We start from the raw sequence: 17,401 nt of genomic DNA, 5'->3' as shown, positions 1-17,401 counted from the left end.
CTCTCACACAACATTGGATGAAGGGTGTGGCAAAGAGATATGGGACAAGGGGCGCAGGTCCCTGTTCTGTGAAGGAGACACGGGACAAGGGGCGCAGGTCCCTGTTCTGTGAAGGATGGGTCTGCAGATAATGACACAATCTGTCAAGATCATTGAGCAGAGGAATTCCAAGCTTGTCTAGCTCTTCTGAGATGTGAGAACTAAGAAGTAAAAAAGACTTTGGGGGTACGGAACAGGACAGAAGGACAGCAGGAATGCGCTTAACTACAGCCTTTAGGGACTCCTTCCAGAATACATAGTGCCCAAGTTATGAGGACACATTCTTCTGCCTGTAAATACAGAGCAGGAGCTGCGCTGATGTCTAAACTTCAGCGTTATTTATTGGAACCACTGGAACACTGATATTGAGTTAGTTCCTTTTCCTATCACTGTGACCTGGTGCACAGTGATACAAGGAGGGCCTCATTTTACCTCGTGGTTTAAGAAGACTCAAGACCTTCGCAATGGGAAAGGTGTGCTGGGGGGTTCTCTGTGGTAGCCTTTGTTTCATGGTACCAAACAGGAAGCCAAGAGACATGGGAAGACCTAGGTGGGGTATGACCTGGAAGTCCCCCTTATGGCCTTGCAGCCCTATGTCTGCCAACAAGGTCACATGTCCAAAAGATTCCACCATCTCCCAAAACAGTTGTCTGGGAACTGAAGTGTTCAAACATATGGGCCTGTAGGGGGACAACTAACACGCACATCATTAGAAATAACCGTCTAACACTGTTGATTAGTTAGTTAGATGAAACAGCTACCTTAATGCCTGACATATTGGAGTAAATGTCCGTATTAGTTACTTATCATAGTGTAACAGGTTATCCCCAAATTTAGTGGCTTAAAACCATAAGGCAATGTCCTTTGTGAGACAGCCACCAAGCAGTTGGCTATGCAGTCTCATCTGAAGGCTTGGCTGGGATGGGGGAACGATACAGCCCTGCTCACTCATGTGATTGTTAGTGAGTCTGGGTCCCTTACACTGGGTATGAAAAGCAAGAGGCAGAGGTCACTGGGGAGCATCTTAGAGAATGGCCACCGTGTCATTCAATACATGCTATGTTTCTATGTTCCCTTCTCTGTGTCTTGTCCTTTAGATGATCTTCCGTGACTTCCGGGGCCACCATGGCTCTCTGCTTCATCTGTACAGCTACTGTTTCTTCTCCTGAGACCTTCTTCAGGACCCACGAAGCCCCTCCTCACATCCTTTAAGGCGAGATTAAAACTGCTTCCTTCAAGCCTCTGCAAATCACTTCCTTTGCCGAGAAGCAGCCATTTCCTTCTCTGGTTTCCAGGAAGGAAGAGTTGACAAACCGCATGTCCAGGACTCGTGAGGCGCCGGCTCCAGCGCTGGTGCAGAGATTGCCCAGCTCTGTCTGCGTCCGGCTAGCTGGGCACCTGCCGCGCCAGTCCCGAGGAGAAGGTGTTTCCAACACAAGTGATGGGAAGGGCTGTGAGTGAGGCTAGGCTGGTAGTGTGCAGGGTGTCTTCCTCAGCACTGCACAAAACTGGGTGTAGTAGTGCATGCCTGAAATCCAAGCACCTGGGAGGCAGGAGGATCAAAAGTTCAATGTCATTAACTCTACAGCAAGTTCAAGACCAGCCTGGTACATGTGAGACCTTGTCTCAAAATGGATGCTTGTGTGCGTGCATGAAAGAAGGAATGAGGGAATGGTGCGTGTCAAGAAGCTGAAGACTCTCCTGAAGGCTAAACTCCACCAGCCCTGGCAACATTTCGGACAAAGGAAGCTGGCTCCCAACAGAGATAACCATCTGGGAGAGAAATCTGAGTATTTCATTCTTGTATGAGTTCTCTTGTACATCTGAAAATTCCATCTTCAAGCAAGGCTTCCCTGGGCCTAAAAGAGCCTTATAACACACCAGAATATTGTTCTGTAATGAGTCCTTCTGTTCCAAAAGGATGAGCCACCACAGTGTCCATGGGAATTATAGGAAGCTAGAAGAAGGACAAGCCTGAGCAGCAAGTGTGGGCACAGAGTCTTGGATCCAAACGAAGCTGATTCACCACAGTCTCCCGCACAGGGGCAGCCACCTACAGCATGGAATGACCTGAAAACACAACCTTTCCAGGAAGATGGTAGTCCCCACATTTTCTGTGAGGAGACGTGGCTGCCACAGGTCACACTACCATCCATGCAGGGCTGCTTGACTCCATGCAGTGTGCACGCCACGATTCCTCTTGCATCAGACTACGAACAGTGGGGGGTGGTAGTTATGAGCTAAGTAAAATAACTCCAAAAATAGCTCTTACAGACAAAGCAAGAAGTTACATTTAAGTTCTCCAAGATCCCTCTTAGCCGGATTCTAGCAACTTTTCTCTTATTGTTCCTGCATTGTGTAATGAGCAAAATTTTAGACTGACATGTTGGGAGAGAAAATTCCTGTTGTTTGTTAGGTAACATTAGCCCATTTTGGCTGCTGTAACAAAATATCTGAGCTTGGGCAATTTATGAAGAAGGGCACGTATTTCCTACAGCTCTGGACACCGAGGAGTCCAGGTCCAGTCCCGCACCTGTCAAGGACTTTTTGGGTACACCATCCCTATGACAAGAGGCGGAAAGACACAAGAGGAAACAGTGGTCAGCCGCCTTTGATTGGTTGGTTGGTTGGACAGTGTTTGTTTCTTGAAAAAGGGTCTTGAGATGTAGCCTGGATGGTCAGGAACTCAGGTCTGGTCGGTTGAAAACTTGTGATACCCTCCTGCCTCTGCCACCCAAGTACCATGAATATAGACATGTACTAGTACATGTCTACTACATATAAACATGTACTAGCACACCCACATGAACTCATTATTTTGCAGGAACCCTCTCCCACAATAAGAAATTGACCACCTGCTCTCATAATGACATGAGTCTGGTCATGAGGGCTGGGCCCATCTGTACATCGGTTTGAGGACTACATCTCTACCATGGGGAGCTGCAAGAAGACTTCCCCAGCCCTTTGAGCCCTAGCTTTATCCTTATCAGAAAATACCTCTCAAAAGCAATGACTTTCATAACCAAACATTAGCAGGGTGAAAGTCTAAATCCCAGTGTTGCTGCTTGTATGAACTGCTCCTTACTCTTCTCTCTTCCGTTCCGGCTTTTCCAGTTCCTTCGTGACTGGGTCAGCTCTCCAGTCTCGAAGGAGACATTTCCCAAAGGAAGCAGAGAGATCCAGCCAGGAGATAAGGGGCGAATTCAAGGATGCTGGATAACAAGATGGGCATGACATTGATGAGAGTGGCCAGTCTCTTTCTGTCTTCTTTTGGAGTTCTTTGCATTGCTGTTGAGCCTGTTAGGGCTATCGATGATGGGGGGCGTCAAAGGCTAGAAGAATCAAGTTGAGACAAGATGGCAGCAATTTTTTTTTGGTTTTGTTTTTCAAGACAGGGTTTCTCTGTGTAGCTTTGCGCCTTTCCTGGATCTCACTCTGCAGACCAGGCTGGCCTCGAACTCACAGAGATCCACCTGCCTCTGCCTCCCGAGTGCTGGGATTAAAGGTGTGCACCACCACCGCCCGGCTACAGCAGCAATTGTTTTTTATTCTCTCAATACAAATTTAGATGGCACATGCTCTCTGCCGTGCATGAGGCTAACAGATGCAGTGGAGACTCAAACTACAGACTGAGAGCTTCTCCTCCAGAAATTTAGAACCCTGTAAAGAAGATAAAATGTATATACATAGTTTAAAAATAAGACAGCATGTTATGTAGGTCCCTAGAAAATGAGCCCAATTATCATTCTTGGAAAAGAAGGTAATTCTACCCCATGTTAGAGCGTGGCTAGGCCTTAAGGACAACAGGTGTGTAGTGAAACAAGCCAGTTACAAAAGACAGCTATTGTGTGGTTTCTTTTAGGAGATACTTAGACCAGCCAAACCTCTAGAGACGAAACAGCCAAGGGTTGTCCCAGCTGAGGGGCCGGGGAGTGTGGGCTTAACTAAGTAGTAAGTCTTTAATAAGTAAACCTATTAAGCAATAGGTTCTAATAGGTTAAGAGGTTCGGTGTTTTTTTTTCTAAGATGATCTGGAGCTTGATTGGAAATGATGCAACTCGGCACAGCACTTTTCAACTGCACCCTAAAAGTGGATAGAGGGCTGGGGAGACAGCTCTGATCAGCAGAATGTCTGCTGGGCAAGCACAAGGACCTAAGCTTGCACCCCCAGAAACCTCATAAGAAGCCAAGCGTGGTGTGTGTGCCTGCAATTCCAGTGCTGGGAAGTAGCGACAGGAGGATCCTGGAGCTTGCCAACTGGTTAGTCTTGAGAACTGGTGAACTCCAGCTTTAGTGAGAGACCCTGCCTCAAAAAACACTGTGGAGCACAACAGAGGAAACACCCAGTACTGATCTCTGGCCTCCATATGCACACGCACGCATATGCACATACACATATCACACACATATTATACACATACAGAAAAATGGTGGCTATAGTAAATTTAGTTATGTATATATACATAATATGAAACCATAATTAGAGATTTTTTTTATTATAAATGAAGCCAGGTGTGGTGGTGCACACCTTTAATCCCAGCATTTGGGAGGCAGATCTTTGTGAGTTCAAGGGTAGCCTGGTCTACAGAGCTAGTTCCAGGACAGTCAGGGCTACACAGAGAAACCCTGTCTTGAAAAACAAAAACAAAAAAATTAAAATGAAAAAAGTCTTCTAAAACTGCAGGGAAGGAATTATACAATTATACATCTACTCAGGGATACCCAAGAAGGATTTGCAGGGCAGAGGGCACTGAATGAGCCCCGAAGAACAGATGGCTTGCAATGGACAGGAAAGGGCATTCCAGCAAACAAAGACGCATCTCTAAGAGAGAGAGCCAGTAAGAACAGGGAAAGGTGAGAGCAGGGAAAGGTGAGAACAGAGAAAGGTGAGAGCAGGGAAAGGTGAGAACAGGAAAAGGTGAGAACAGAGAAAGGTAAGAACAGGGAAAGGTGAGAACAGGGAAAAGTGAGAACAGGGAAAGGTAAGAACAGGGAAAGGTGAGAGCAGGGAAAGGTGAGAGCAGGGAAAGGTGAGAACAGGGAAAGGTGAGAGCAGGGAAAGATGAGAACAGGGAAAGGTGAGAACAGGGAAAGGTGAGAACAGAGAAAGAAGAGAGTAGGGAAAGGTGAGAACAGGGAAAGATGAGAACAGGGAAAGATGAGAACAGGGAAAGGTGAGAACAGGGAAAGGCAGAGGTTTCTTTCTCACTCTGCAGTAAGCTTCAGCAGGAAACATCTTTCCAGAGATCAAGCTTCTGGTACTTGTATTTGTGACTCCGTGACATGTCAGCAGAGCAGGGCTCTCCAACCTCCTGCCTCTTGTCATCCCATCCCCTCCCTGCTCTCTTCTTGCCTCTTGTCCTCTCAAGCTCTGGTGTTTTTGAATCTTCTGAAATGAAGCCCTGACACAGGCTTGTTTTCACCACGCAGCAGCCTTACCGAGCTCTCTTTACAAAGAGCAAGCACCCAGAGACTCATGCACCTTTGCTAACACACCTTGTTTTCTCATTTTTCCTCCCGGAAACCAGAAGCTGAAGAAGAGATTACCCCACTCTCCACGGCAGGCAGGTCCCAACCGTAAACAGGCCTTTGACAGGCACTCCACTGCCAATTCTCCCTGCTCCGTGCAGCTTTGCTGCTTAGCCTGGACCAGGAAGGAACGATCAGAGATTCCAATTTATACTTAATTTGTAGGCAGAATCAAAAGGAGGGCGGGCTCCACGGAGAATTGCTTCATTTTCGGAAGGGTTATTGCAGTCAGAACTTATTATTCTCAATGTTCATCACAGGGACTCAGGAGGGACCAGCCCCCACCCCTTCATTTTCCTGCGGCAAATGGCAACTGCAGTCGAGGAGTGTGAGGCTGCAGGATGAGAACCTTGCAGACTGGGGTCCCCTGCATCCCGTAGGTGCCAGCGGCTGTTCCCCAGAAACCCACACAGAGCCAGAATACAGGCAGGGAGTTCATGCCATAAACCCGGGCAGCATGGAGTTTGCTCACAGTCCCCTGGACACAGACACATGTGGTAAGCATGCAGGGGATGTGCTCGGGCAGCAAATCGAGTTGACGCCAAGGGAAACCTCCGCTTTGCTCTGCCAGAGCTCCCATCAGAAAACCGCCTTGCATTCCGTTTTACGCCTGTCCCTTTTTGTCCTGTCTTTAATTTTCCATCATTTCCTTCGGTTCCGAGCGAGGCCCCACTGACTCTCTAGGGAGGCGGGGTACCACGCTCTGCAGGTGGCACAGGAGGCATTGTGGTACACCCTGCCTCCTCCGCCCTGCCTCCTCTCCCCTGCCAGAGTCCATATGGCGTTTCCTCTTGATTCCTACACAGCCTGCTTTCAAGCAACGCGGTGAGTGCTAGGGCGAAGACAGGGAGCCCATGAGACTCGCACTCTAATGGGACCACCACCGGGGAGTTCAGGGGATAAAACACAACAGGAATCACAAGCCTTCCCGGATGGAAGAAACCACACGCAGCATCTTGGCCAAGCCCAGGGTAATACAAGAGTTCTCATCCGCTGTGAATATTGAAATTAATCATTTTCCCTGCATGAAAAATACCTACTTCCTTTGAGTAAAATGCTTAGAGAATTCTTATCCAAACTAAATGAAGATGGAGGTTGTTTGTTTGCGCATGGACACCAATGGCTGGCTTGTGTACTCAGACTAGCCTAACTGCTCAGCTGAATGCACGGGTAAATGAATGAACGTAGTAAATTGGTAAAAGGGAAAAATGGATGGAGAGGAAGCAGACAGACAGTGGAATAGCAGAGGAAAGGGAGAATAAACCACTTTTCTTTGAGTGGGATTTTATTTTGTTTGGGAATTAAAAAGAGGAGAGAAGTTCTGACTGGTCCATCACACATTTCATTCTTCAACATCTTTAACAGAAACCAGCAAACAAGAATGGCAAGTCAACAATCCAATTCATCAATAAATCAGAGTTAACCAATGGGTCTGTTTATGAAATGAAGCAAATTATTTGTGACTAGAATAAAGGCTGCTAAAGATAAGATTGGCTGTTTCCTCAAATTGCTTCTTGTGACCACAAACACATGCACACACATTCATACACACACATACACACACACACACACACACACACACACACACACACACACACACATGAGCTTACAAATAATTGTTTCCTGGCTTACTTAGAATGAACAAGCCAGATGAACCAGCTACTCTATTCTCTTTCAAGCATTCTTTTAATCTACCTCTCACCCCAAAATAGCTGCCCCACCTCCATGCCAAGTAGGATTCAAAAGATACTCTAAAGCATCCTTCCCTGCTCACTTATCCTTAGTCCAGAGCATCCTTCCCTGTCTCCTCATCCCTGGTCCAGAGCATTCTTCCCTGCCCCCTCATCCCTGGTCCAGAGCATCCTTCCCTGCCCCCTCATCCCTGGTCCAGAGTATCCTTCTCTGCCCCCTCATCCCTGGTCCAGAGCATCCTTCCCTGCCCCCCCCATTCCTGATCCAGAGCATCCTTCCCTGCCCCCCCATCCCAGGTCCAGAGCACCCTTCCCTGGCCCCTCATCCCTCAACCAGAGCATCCTTCCCTGCCCCCATCCCTGATCCAGAACATCCTTCTCTGTCCCCCATCCCTGGTCCAGAGCACCCTTCCTTGGCCCCTCATCCCAGGCTCTACACTCTGGCTGCTTCCTGAGAGCAGGCAGGCACCTCCTCCAGGCCACAGACTGCACTGGCTGCACATTCTTTCCTGTGCAGCATCTTCTTCTCCAGCCGTGTGGGAGGGCTGAGTAGTCCCCGGTGTGCTAGCCTGGAGCACTTGCTGCCTGAATCTCACGATGAAGGTGAGGGTAGACACTGCTTTTCAGGGGCTTCACGTGGTGTCCCCAAACCTAGACTCCACTAATCAACTGCACACTTTACTTCTTCCCAGTCCCCCATATACCCAAAGAATAGCTCCCATGAGTCACCCCAGCACATTCCCTCTCCATAAACAAGAGAGAGGATCATGCCGTTTTGTCTGGTGTGTCTGTAGCTCAGAGCTTGTTCCAGCTTGTCCTTGCTGGGGGTACTAGCATAACAAGCACATCAGCGAAGGTGTGGAGGCTGCTACCAAAAACGCCCCTTGTCCTGCATCCTTCCTCCCTGGGTAAGTGCTCCTACTGTCCCACCCCCATCTCCACCTCTTACCCCTAGATTCTGTAATTGGCATGTAGGGGCAACCACTCAAGTTAGATAGACAGGAGGAAACCATATACCACTTTCAGGAACAAAGGATATCCAACTAGGCTTTGTCAGCCAGGCTTCACAACAGAGACCTTCGGCTTTTTGGTGCCCATTTTACAGGTAATTGTAGTTATATCTCATCTAGCATCTAGGTTTTTATCTGTACGTCTGTACTTGGAGCAAAACTCTTAGGGTAGAAAGGACCCTAGATGTGAATTAGATTTAAGAAAAACCCTGCTGTGTGTGCCCTTCTGCTAGAAGATGCATAGCTGTCTGTGAAATACATGGAGCATGCCTGGTGCTGTGAGTCTGCACTCCATCATTCCTTCCTTACCCTGCTGTGTGTGCCCCTCTGCTAGAAGACGCATAGCTGTCTGTTAAATACATGGAGCATGCCTGGTGCTGTGAGTCTGCACCCCATCATTCCTTCCTTGCCCTTTCTCAGCACCACGTTGGATCAAATATCCAGAGCATTGCTTCACACCGCTCTCTTCTTCAGTTAGTGGAGCATTAGGTGCCAACCTGCTCAGTCTGGAGGCCTTGTGTGAGCAGGTCACACTCCTCCTGAGTCTGTCCCAGCTCTAAGGACAGACTCAGATACACAGAAAATGCTTCCCATGTGGAGTCTCACCTCCCTCTCCTGCACTGAACCAAGCAGAAGCCACTTGTCCTCATGGGTGGAGCCTGGACTGACGCCCGTGTTCAAATGGGTTTTGAATCTAGGAGACACAGAAGGGGGAATTGGAATGTGCTAGGCATCCTGTTCAGGCTTGTCTGGCTCCAGAGCAAATATTCTGTCTTGGGTCAGTTTCAATCCTATTGATCTGGGCTAGAGCCAGTGATGATGATGAGCTGGGGTCCAGTTTGGTTGCAAAAGCCGACTGTTAATTTTTAGGAATTTTGCAAGCCAGTTTGACATGATAACATTAGTTTTTATTAGACCCACTGGGAGTATTTGCTTCCATCACCTTATTTTTTTTTTTTTTTTGAGACATGTGCTCTCAGTGAAGGAGTATTTATTTACATTGCCTTCTTTTTTGAGACTGAGTCTCTCAGTGAATGTGGAACTTACCTGGTCAGCTGGATTGGCTGGCCAGCAAGCCTCAGGAGCTGTCCCGAGGCAGTTGGTAGATATTTGGCATATCTATTTCCTATTTCAGAAGGTCATCTCAAAGTTCAAAGATGACCACTAGGCCCAAAGGGCACAGCCTCACTACCAGGGTCCGCCGTGTGTCTAAGGCTAGCAGGAGAGGCAGGAGAGGGCCTCAGAAGGTCTGCAGTGTTCATTCAAGCTCTCCCAGGTCTGCGCCCAGTACCGGAAGCTCTGCAGCTCTGTTCTGAACTCCCGATGGAAACAGCAGAGTCCTCTCTGCCTCTCATCTTATCTAGGTCAGCTCAAGACACAGCATGCACTGCCCAACTGGGCAGCGGGGAGCTCCCCCAGCAGGCCTGCTCTGTCCAGGATGGGGTCTCCAGCTCCATCACCCTCCTTTGTGATGTGGTGTCCCCCACAGAGAAAGAAGGATGGAATCCCATGAGTTGGATAGGAAGCCTATACGCACACCTTCTTCTGTGCCTATGTTTATCTTTCTGGGCAATTGTGGCCTCAGCCTGAAAACACCCAGAACCTCGGACAGCTGGTCTTTTTTCATGTCAAAGTTGGCTGTGACCACTGAAATCAAGTTAGAAGGAGGCTTGCCTACTTGCCTTCTTTTGTGTATACATGCCTGTGTGTGTGCATGTGTGTGTGCATGTGTGTGTGCATGTGTATGGGGCGTGTGTGTATATGTGTGTGTGTGCATGTGTATGGGCATGTGTGTGTGCATGTGTGTGTGCATGTGTATGGGCGTGTGTGTGTGTGTGTGTGTGTGTGTGTGTGTGTGTGTGTGTGTGATGTGCTCCTGTGTCTGTGGATACATGATGCTGGGAAATAAGCACCCTGGGCCTCACACATGTGCCCTACCTCAGAGTCACCTCCCCAGCCCACAGACACATTTTTGAGGGAAGTTGTAACTGTTCTGAAAGCAGCACAAAAACGCAGAAATCTGATCTCGTGTTGTACTTTTGTTGGTGGTTTTGCCAGAATCTTTCAAAGAGATGAAGATGGAGGGCTTTCCAACACTGACAAAGTGCCCCAGGGTCTTGCCTGACCATGGGGTCAAAGCCCTGTACAAAAACACAGTGAAAAATTCCAGCAACAACTTCAGCTGGTTAACCTCAACGTGGAAAAGAGTGACCTCACAGGAACACCTCCAGCCCCTGGGATGACTGGTGTGCGTGTGTGTGCGTGTGCGTGTGTGTGCGTGTGTGCGTGCGCGCATGTGCGTGTGCGCGTGTGCGTGTGCGTGTGCGCGTGCGCGTGCGTGTGTTATCGTTGATATTCAATCTGTGTCAGGACCAAAAGCAATTCCTCCTTTCGTCCTTCCTTAGCTTCCTGCCCTGACAGAACCTTCCAGAGCTGAGTGATTCAGACTTAAAGAATTATAACTACTTTTGCTCATTGTCCCTAGAAAATGCTGCTTTCCAGAGCTAGAGTCCCTGCCCATTGCCCTCTGCCCTGTCCATCAGTCCCTGCCATCTGCCCTGTCCATCAGTCCCTGACCTCTGCCCTCTGCCCCTTGACCTCTGCCCTCTGCCCTCTCTATCATAAACTGCATCGGTGTGGTGGGACTGTGCTGTTGAAAAGGATTACAGTCGAATGGGTGGCCGCCCTGCCTTTCACCTGGGAGAACAGCAGATGTCCCTAGGCGACAGCCACCCCTGAGAGACCCAGCTGCCCCTTCTGTCAGGACGAAGGTGTGTCAACGCTGTTCAAAGGATGCTGCATGGTGGCTGCTGGGAGAGGGTCCTGTAGAATTGTCCTTTCTCCTTATCTGTCCACATACCTGACACTGTGCCCCATGTATCCTCCTAACACGAGCTTGGGTGGTAAACCTACTACTCTTGGGGATGTATTCAATATCAGTGGCACTTCTCAACTTTATAAAGGTGTTTTTGGGCTTCAAGAGGTGTTGTTTATCCTTCCCACATATTGCGGCAAACCTCATGGCTTTTGTTGCGGCTTTTGAAGCTACCCCCCCCCCGCCCCCCGTGCGGGGACTACCACATATTTTGAGGGCTATTACTGAAAATGGGCTTTTGAACCTGTCTCTTACCAAGTTACTTTTATGAAAAATTAATCTGTTTCTAATTGCTAATTTGAATAAGTGACACTATATTTTAACTATATATTTTTACATAGAAAGAGCGCATGCATTTTATTATAAATGTATACTTGGGTATAACTTAAGCCTTTAAAAACTCCAATTAAGTTGTTCATTGACTGCAATGTATTTGGTTTAGACTTTAGAAGGGAGATCAGGAGATTATAAACAACATAACATATGGGTTCAAGATGTGTGAAATCTTGAGAGAATTTTACCGAACAGTGTTGACTAGTGTTGGGTTAGTGGGGCACGGGGACCATCACCATCTCAGAGACTAGTTTAACACCACCTCATCTCCAGACAAGCAGATTACCATCACAGACCCAGCCTGATCTTGAGGATGGGGGACAGCCAGATTCTTAGCCAGCAACTATTTCTTAAAGAGAACTGGATGGCCTCCAGCGAAACAATAAAAAAGAAAAGCAGCCTGTGACAAACACTAACATGTCCTTTTATCAGATCCTGCTGTCAGGGGCCCTGTGCTGGCCCCTGCCTCTCCAGAGAGTCTCCTCCACAGCAAAGGCTCAGGACATCTCTCAACAGGCCACAGAAGCCCGTGTTACCAAAGCTTGCAAACCATAAGGGTACCAGCATCCCACCCCATTCTCACTGGGACCCCAGAGCGTATCTCCAGGCATCGCCAGACATTCCCAGGGAATGGAGGTGAGTGAGCTTTGCTCCTGGTTAACTGCGGGCATGGTCTTTCTAAGAGGTCTCGGCATCTTTGGTCACATAGCACCTTCCAGAGCCCAGAAAGGTGAAGACAGGCCTGGGATGGCGTGACTTGTCTTTTGGCTGTGAGAGCGTCTCTCAGGTCTTCTCCTGTGATTAGAGTCAACCAGTCAGCTGAGGTCCAGTGGAAAACCCAACTTAGGCAGCCTAGTGGGAAAGAATAAGCAAAGTGTCCTAGAACGAAAGTGGGATGGGTTTTTAGTGTGCTGCATGGACAGTAAAAACTGGGCTGTGTTATGCTGTGAGGAGGAGGGCAAATATGAACCAAAAGAATTCTGAATCGTATCAAGTGAAAGGTGCAGCTCATGTTTCCACAGGAGTCTAGTCTCTTCTGGTTGCCTCCCTCTTCGTCATCATGAGCTGTCATCTCTCACAGCCGGTGGGCCTGCCTCTGCCTCCCGAGTGCGGGGATTAAAGGCGTGTGCTGCCGCCGCCACCCAGCTAATTCTTTTGTAAGCATCAAAAGCCACAATTCTGTGACCACAGCGCACAGAGATGACCTTTATATGTGTTCTTTATTTGGGAAATAATTTCTGCAGGAATTAATCTCCAGCAGCCAAAGATACACACAGAGCCACACTCCGTAGGTGGGGAGAGTGCCTTTCTCCAGGAAACCAGAAAGGAATCTTCCAGACAGCCCAGGAGATCTGCTCACGCCAGCCCTCTGGTCACACAGAATACAGAAACAGCCCTGCCATCTGAAGGGTCAAGAGCTCTGAGGTAAAACACACAGTGATGGAGACCACAGACTTTGGACACAGCTGGGATTTCAAAAGCAGAACCTGGATGACAAGGGACCCTAGACTTTGACACTGTCTGGGCTTCCTATTTGAGACAGGGTCCCATGACCTCATGGGGCCCAGACTGGCCTTTGTGTCACTGACCTTTAACTTCTGATCCTCCTGTCTCCACCTGTGGAGCACTTGGATTACTGCATCACTGCACCCACATGGTGCTGGGTGTGAACCCAGGGCTTGGAGCATGCTAGGCAAGCACTCTCCCAACGAAGGTTCGTTCTCAGCTACGGTTTGTGCGTTATTCTTGCAAGGATCAGGTTCCTGGGCACCAGTAATTCATCAAACCCAGGCTTGCCCCTGCCTCAAAGCTCTTAGGATGTGGTTGGGAAAAGAACCAGAGCAAAGGCAGAGTGAGTTGTGCCCGTGGGAGGGACAGGGGACCTCTACACTTCCCAGAGCCCTGGATGAAGCATTGTTCATCCAGCTGGTTATCAAAGTTTCTCCCACACATCATGTACAGTATGAGCTTCGCCCACCCTGCCTGCTGGGCCTGTGGGGTGTGTTGGATGTGTTAAAACAGCTCAGAGCTCCAGATGATGCCTCACCCAGATACTGCCCTGGGTCTCAGGAACCTGAAGAGTTCTACACCAGGGCCTCAGTGCCGCAGTCTTGCTGCCTTCTGAGCCATGACGGAGGAGACAGTGTTACCACAGGACTGGGTCGAGCTAGGGAGAGACGTCTTCGGTCTGTAGATCTGAGGAATGAGAGCAGAGGATGCCGTCAGCTGAGGGAACTCTGGCGTTGTGGGCGCTTCAAGGGTTTGCTCTTTATGGATTTTCTAACTCAGAAAGCAAAGAGGAACGACTTTCATTCTGCAGGCTGCTGCAAACACTGTTGACTCTGGGTGTGCAGTCGGCCTGTACCCTGCGATGGAGCACAGTGGCATCTGTGGGAGCCGGTGCAGGCCAGCGCGTAGATACACACAGGTACATCCTCTCTGGCATATTCCTACCTGTGACTGTGAAGTCCCAGCCCTTGCTTTCTGCCGGTGGCAACGATGGGTGTAACCAGCAGGGCCCATGTCTGTCTGTTTGGAAGGCTGCTTGGCTCCTGACGCACAGCCAGGGGAACTGGTCTCCAGCTGGACAAGTAGGATACAAAACTACCCCTGGATCGAAACCTTACAGCGTCCCTGAATCTAGGGCCCTGGTGACTCCCCGCCTCACGCATTCCTCAACAGGAATGGACCTCTTCCTGGGCGCTGGGCTGCCTTGTCTCCCTGCACAGAAGGTGGGTTGGGTGGAGCACCCTCGCCGGAGTTTTGCCAAAGCACACCTGTTCTGAGAAATGGTGTTGCTGACTCAGCCCCTCAGCCCTGACTCTGTGATGCCTGCTGGCGGGGGCCTGGAACAGTTCTCGGGTGGCTCTTGGGTGACTCATAAATCAAGAAGCTGACTATTTTCACTCCCAGGGGACTCAAGGCTTTCTCAAAAAAAAAAAAAAAAAAAAAGGCAGGTGGAACCAGCATCTATTCACTCTCTCACTCTCTCCTTTTGGCCTCTGTTTGCCTGGGGCCACCATGGGAAGTGCTACTGTGTTTTTTCCACTGCCTCCAAAACTTGCTGGAAGTTTCTGGGCCTTGTGAAATGAAGAATTAGTTTAGGAAGCTTGAAAAAAAACTTAGCAGTTTAGAAAATCAAACACTAAAGCCAGCAATCTGGGGTTCGAGGATAGCTCAACTGTCAGAGTCCTGCCTCGCCTGCTCGATGCCCTGGGATCAATCCTCGCCACCAGGTGTGATGGCGCACACCTCTAAAGAGCAAGTGTAGATGTTCATGGTCACCCTGAACACTATAGTGGATTTAAGGCCACACTAAGATACCTTGTCTCTCAAAACTAAACAAACAGCCACTCACCAAAGTCATGGTTGGTTTTGTCAACTTGACACAAGCTAGAGTTATCTGAGAATTGAGTACTTCAACAGAGGAAATTCCCCCATAAGATTGGCCTATGGCAAGCCTGTGGGGTATTTTCTTTCTTTTTCTTTTTCTTTTTTTTTTTTATGGTTTTTCGAGACAGAGTTTCTCTGTGTAGCTTTGCGCCTTTCCTGGGACGTACTTGGTAGCCCAGGCTGGCCTCGAACTCACAGAGATCTGCCTGGCTCTGCCTCCCGAGTGCTGGGATTAAAGGCGTGTGCCACCACCGCCGGCTTTTTTTTTTTTTTTTTTTTCCAGAGCTGAGGACCAAACCCAGGGCCTTGCACTTGATAGGCAAGCGCTCTACCACTGAGCTAAATCCCCAACCCCGGGGTATTTTCTTAATTAGTGATAGATGAAAGAGGGCCCAGACCACTGTTGGGTGTGTGGCACTCCCAGGCAAGTGGTCCTGCATGCTAAAAAAAAAAGCAAGCTGAGTAAGACGTGGGGAGCAAGGGAGTAAGCACGTTCCTCCACGGCCTCTGCTTCAGGTCCTGCCTCCAGGTTCCTGCCTTGAGTTCCTGCCCTGACTTCCCTCACTGATGGAGTGTGACCTGAGAATTATAAGCTGAAATAAGCGCTCTCCTCTGCAAGCTGCTTTTGATCATGGTATTTTATTACCATAATAGAATCCTAACTAAGATATCAAATAATCTAAACCTATACCACTCACCATGGTAACCACTAGTCACAACTGACCATTTAGTAAAACTGATAAAGAAAATTTGGTGCCCCAGCTGCACAAGCCACGGCTGTTTTTCAAGTGCTCGGGAGCCACACGGCTGCAGTATGGGATGGCTTTGGCTTTAAGCAGCACAGCTCTGGAGTACCACAGAACACCATCACAGAAAGTTCCTTGGGGCAGAGATGATCTAAACCCAGGGCTAGCGAGCTACACAACTGTCTGCTCACTCCTTTATTTAGTAAGTCAGGGGCTAGGTGTGGTGTGTGAGAGAATAAAGGTACTGAGCAGGCGGCCGCTGTGCTCTAGGACCAGCGTCATCTCAGACACAGACCTGTCACCCTGAGGATGAAGCGCTGCACTCAGATGAGCCAAGCTCTTACCGAAGTTAGCTTTGAGTCATCTGCTGGACTTGCGCTTGCTTTCCAATCTCCCTGGAGGATCTGCTTGACAGAAGAGCTTAAAGCTGAGTGACAGGTGCCATCCACAGAGCACCTGGGCTAACAGGGGCCAGGAAGGCGGCTCGGCCCAAAAAGCTTGCTGAACAAGCATGAGGACCAGAGTTCAGATCCCGACACCCGCGGGAGCCCACTCTCAGATCCCGACACCCGCGGGAGCCCACTCTCAGGTTCCCTGACACCCGCGGGAGCCCACTCTCAGGCTCCCTGACACCCGTGGGAACCCCTCTCAGATCCCGACACCAGTGGGAGCCCACGCTCAGATCCCGACACCTGCGGGAGCCTACTCTCGAGTTCCTGACACCTGCGGGAGCCCACTCTCAGATCCTGACACCTGCGGGAGCCTACTCTCAGATCCCGACACCCGCAGGAGCCCACTCTCAGATCCTGACACCTGCGGGAGCCTACTCTCAGATCCCGACACCCGCAGGAGCCCACTCTCAGATCCCGACACCAGTGGGAGCCCACTCTCAGATCCCGACACCAGTGGGAGCCCACTCTCAGATCCCGACACCAGTGGGAGCCCACTCTCAGATCCCGACACCAGTGGGAGCCCACTCTCAGATCCCGACCCCCGCGGGAGCCCACTCTCAGATCCCGACACCAGTGGGAGCCCACTCTCAGATCCCGACACCAGTGGGAGCCCACTCTCAGATCCCGATACCCGTGGGAGCCCACTCTTAGGTTCCTGATATACCCGCGGGAGCCCCCTTTCCGGTTCCTGATACACCCGAGGGAGCCCCCTTTCAGGTCCCTCATGGCTTTACCCAGCAGGTCTGCATGGAGAGGATGATTGGACCACGGGCCTGGCTGCAGGTGTCTGAGACAGTCTGCACTTGGCTGTGCTGGGGGAGGTCTTTTGCTCCACCCCTTGGCATTCTGTAAACACCCTAGGGCAGAGACAGTCAAGGGCCAGTGGATAAAGATCCAGGCCCACCCGAGTCTATCCTGTGTTTTTTCTGTTTCTCTCCTCTCTATTTCTAACTAAGTCTCTTATCTCTCCTTCCTCAAGAGTTCCTGGGGTAAATAGCGGTGAGGGTTGGTCTCCCACAGACACCAATGTAAAAAGCTGAATGTCCTGGTCCGGTGGACACCTGTCTTCCTAGTGTCTGGAGTCGTAGACAAAAGAATCCCTCCTGTGGGGCGATAGCACACAGCTTTAAAACCAGCAGCGACTGGTAGATCTCAGGGAGTTCAGGACAGACAGGGATACCTACAGAAACCTTGCTTTAAGAGAGAGAGACAGAGGAATCCCTCCCACTCTCCGGCCAGCCAGTGTAGCCAATCCGTGAAGTCCAGGTTCAGTGACAGATCTTCTCTCCAACAAGAAGGTGGAGAATGATAGAAGATGCTTACTATTTTGAAA

At 49.6% G+C, this 17,401-nt stretch overlaps 1 long non-coding RNA gene across 1 annotated transcript; it reads right to left on the bottom strand.

Moving 5' to 3' along the window:
- Positions 1 to 362: 362 nt before the first annotated feature.
- Positions 363 to 7,050, bottom strand: LOC128116424 (uncharacterized). The gene is made up of 2 exons (XR_008220444.1): positions 5,536 to 7,050; positions 363 to 3,699 (listed from the first exon to the last, which is right to left on the bottom strand). It is a non-coding gene; the product is annotated as an uncharacterized LOC128116424 (long non-coding RNA).
- Between the last annotated feature and the right edge of the window lie 10,351 nt (positions 7,051 to 17,401).

Source organism: Peromyscus californicus, unplaced genomic scaffold (assembly GCF_007827085.1).
Source record: "Peromyscus californicus insignis strain IS unplaced genomic scaffold, ASM782708v3 Scaffold_20__1_contigs__length_68692818, whole genome shotgun sequence".
Lineage (NCBI taxonomy): Eukaryota > Metazoa > Chordata > Mammalia > Rodentia > Cricetidae > Peromyscus > Peromyscus californicus.
Note: the sequence above shows the minus strand (reverse complement) of the source record. Positions and strands in the feature narration are given on the sequence as shown.